This window comes from Dendrobates tinctorius, unplaced genomic scaffold (genome assembly GCF_039654945.1).
Source record: "Dendrobates tinctorius isolate UK_male_01 unplaced genomic scaffold, ASM3965494v1 ptg000222l, whole genome shotgun sequence".
Classification (NCBI taxonomy): Eukaryota; Metazoa; Chordata; class Amphibia; order Anura; family Dendrobatidae; genus Dendrobates; species Dendrobates tinctorius.
The window spans coordinates 2,784,768-2,788,431 of NW_027361889.1; the positions used below are offsets into that span (position 1 = coordinate 2,784,768).

The 3,664-nt window shown below is 44.4% G+C and overlaps 1 long non-coding RNA gene across 1 annotated transcript; it reads right to left on the reverse strand.

The window, feature by feature from the left end:
- Nucleotides 1–384: 384 nt before the first annotated feature.
- LOC141058976 (uncharacterized) lies at nucleotides 385–3,034 on the reverse strand. Its single transcript, XR_012222356.1, has 3 exons — nucleotides 2,905–3,034; nucleotides 2,273–2,724; nucleotides 385–927 (listed from the first exon to the last, which is right to left on the reverse strand). It is a non-coding gene; the product is annotated as an uncharacterized lncRNA (long non-coding RNA).
- Nucleotides 3,035–3,664: the final 630 nt, after the last annotated feature.

Consider the following 3,664-nt stretch of genomic DNA (forward strand, 5'->3'; position numbering starts at 1 on the left):
CAAGGGGCGGGCATGCCGGGCAGAGAGCCGGCTCGGGGACGGAGCTACCCCCGGCCGTGCGTGCGCTTAAAAAGCGCTAATGTGAAACCAGCCTTAAACTGCTGCCAACACCGATCGTGTCAGACAGCCACTGCATTTTGACCCGTCGGGGGATGTTATTCACTTATATCTCAGGTCAGGTTTAAGTTTTATTGGTGGTCACTAAGGGGTTAATACAGACATTAACGTGCGAGCTTATAAGGCCACGTTCACATGTTCAGTATTTGGTCAGTATTTTACCTCAGTTTTTGCAAGTCAAAATCAGTAGAGGAACAATCAGAGGAAAAATATAATAGAAACAAGTCACCATTTCTGCATTTATCACCCACTCCTGGTTTTGGCTTACAGATGCTGAGGTAAAAAACTCACCAAATACACAACGTGTACACATGACCTGAAAATCCACTCCGTTTTCATTGTGGAAATGTAAAGCCACATGCACACTTTGAATATTTAGTGAGGGTTTGTTTTTTTTTACCTCAGTATCTGTAAGCCAAAACTAGGAGTGGGTGAAAAATGCAGAAGTGGTGACGAGTTTCTATTATACTTTTCCTCTCATGTTCTTGGCTTACAAATACTGAGGTAAAATACTGATCAAATACTGACTGTGTGAACGTGGCCTGAGACGGAGGCACAATACGCAGCAGGTAGGACAGTTGGCACCAGTCTCATTTTTTTGGAACAGGGTGCAGGAACGATTTTCATCGCTCTTCCTATCGTTGTTCTGTGGAAAAGACGCATGGTTTCTGCTTTCTAGAGTCACCATGACTGGGTTCACATCTGCATATCAGGCGGCTCCAACACAGATCCTGTGAGTTTTACCAGAATAATTCCCTTAAATTAGGTTCCGTCTGCTGGCGCTGGCGTCTGCCAGGTGATGTATCCGTCCTGTTCCAGATGCAAAACATAAAAATGGAATTCTTAATTCTGGATTTACACCAGCGTATAAAAAAAAGTACAGTTTCAATTTTCTGTCTCACTTCTCATCCATGTGTAATTATTTGAGTTTTTTTTTTTTGGTAAGCAGCATATCACTAATTTACAAGGCCATTTACAGTTTCCTAAAATCGTATATTATACTGTGGCTCCGTGCAGAATCTGATTTTTTTTCGTGCACCCATGGACTTGAATGGGCAAATCTTATGCGATTCAGGGAAGAACCTAAGGCTGTGTGCACACGCTGCGGATTAGGTGCGGATTTTGTACAATCCGCAGGTGAAACCGCAGGTCAAAAGACCTGCGGTTTTACCTGCGGATTGCTCTGCGGTTTTGCCCTGCGGTTTTTCATCTCCTCAATGGAGGAGATGGCAAACCGCAGGAGAATCCGCAGAAAGAATTGACATGTCAATTCTTTCTGCGGATTGAAAACCGCAGATAATCCGCGCGGAAAATTCCGCACCGTCTGCACTGCGGTTTTTGATTCCCATAGGGAATCATTGTACTGTACACCGCAGCAAAAACTGCTGCGGGTCCGCAGCGGCCAAAACCGCTGCGGAACCGCAGCAAAATCCGCAGCGTGTGCACACAGCCTAATGCACATTGTGATTCATTAATAAAAAAAAAAAAAATCAAACATCTGTACTGCCCCATTGAATAACATTGGTCCGTTTTTTCATTGATCGCACTCAAACCAAAAATACAGTCATATGAGCGAAACCTAACACCAATGTGAACCCAGCCTAAGAAAAGTGACTAGATCATTGCTTAAAGGGGTGATCCACTCACTTACATTGATTGGCTGCAGCTGTCATGATGCTGAGGGGACTGCCGGAGTCCTGACAGTATAACCATCTTAAGGCTGGGGTCACACTTGCGAGAAACTCGCTCGAGTCTTGCGTCTCAATACCCGGCACTGCCGCCGGCACTCGGACCGGAGCGCTCAGCTGCACACTCCGGTCCCGAGTGCTGGGTATTGAGACGCGAGACTCGTGCAAGTTTCTCACAAGTGTGACCCCAGCCTAAAGCTAAGGTTACATGCACATTGCGGCTTTTTTCAGGCAAATTCCGCCTGAGAAATTGCTGCAAAATGAGGAATGAGCGTTAACGCGCAGCAGAGTTAAAGCGACATTGCTGTGCAGGTGCTCCATCTTATGCCACGTCCTTTAAATACGTCGGAAACGATGAAACGGTTAAAAGAAGTGATGTGTCCATTCTTCACGAGATTTCCTAGTTATACTTTAAAATGCAGAAAAAAAAAGCAAAACCAATCCAGGAAAATGACCGCCGGCCTTACCTGTAGGGTTTTCGCCTTGAAAAACTCTAAAAGACGTTGTGTGCACATGCCCTGAAGAAGGTGATAGAAAATGGAGCCCTAGCCGTAGACGCAGAATATTACATTTTCTCAACAAATTAAAAATCCAACAACTTTAAAGGCAATATCAATTAAAGGAAAATATGGCAAAGCGGCCCACGTGGAAGCGCTCCTCTTCCCGAAGGCAATAATCAGAACAGATATTATATGCGGGTTCTCTCCTGAATGGAGTAATCCTTTACAAGATCAAGAGGTGTCTGGCTCAGATAAATCCCCTGTTATAGCATCGACCTGCAGAGATTGATTCAGCCTGCTGTTTAATTCATCAAGGGAAATATCTTCCAGTTGTCCTCCATGTCAGGGTCACGGGGCTCAACATCTTCAAGCCTTCTTGCCGGCAGGATCTTGTTGCTGTTACAATCATGAGGCTATTTCTGGAAGACCGGCGTAAAAGAGAAAGAAAGAGTTGTATTTTTCAGGTACGTTTACTTTAATTAAAGGGGTTTTATACTACTTTAAATTATGTGTGGGGAATTAAAAATAAAAAAAGCCAAGAGTAGTGACAAGTGAGCGTGCTGAGATAAGGTGTTATTGGAGCATGCTCGGATGCTAACCAAGTGTCTTCGGCACCGCGTGCTCGAAAAATATGTTCCGTTTCTGCGGCTGCATGTCTCACGGCTGTTTGAGAGCCACAACACATGTGGGGATTCCCTGTTTGTTACGCAATCCCTGTAAGGCCGAGTCTCGCAGGTTAAAACCAAGCTCTGGCGCCGGCACTCCGGAGCGGAGCGTGCAGCCGCACAGCAATACATGGAGCTGCACGCTCCGCTCCGGAGTCCGGTGTCAGAGCTTGGTTTTAACCTGGGAGACTCGGCCGTATCTCGCTGTACTGTGACTCCGGCCTAAGTGTTGCAACTGTTGAACAGCCGTGAGACATGCAGCCGCAGGGATGGAACATATTATTCGAGCACGCCGAAAACACTCGATTACCACCCGAGCATATGGATAACACATTATTCAAGCACATTCGCTTAGCACGAGCCAGCAGCCTTTACAGTGTGGGCAATGAAAACTTTTTGTTTTTTATTTTAATTCCCCACTCTGGGCATATACAGATAGGACCCCATTTATTATTGCAGTTTTACTTTTTACTTTGTTTTAGTGGTTTTTGCTTGTTTTTCATTTATGCATTTTTAAAAGTCTGTTTTCGATGTGTTGTTTCGGTTATGTTTTTTATTATTATTACTATTATATTTACCATTGTCGGTGGTTTTCAGGATTCCCATCAATTGTAACTTTGTAAAAAGTAGTGATTTTTATGTATGTCTCTTGGCACAACTTTTGCAACATTAGAATGTGTGAGAACAAAAAATA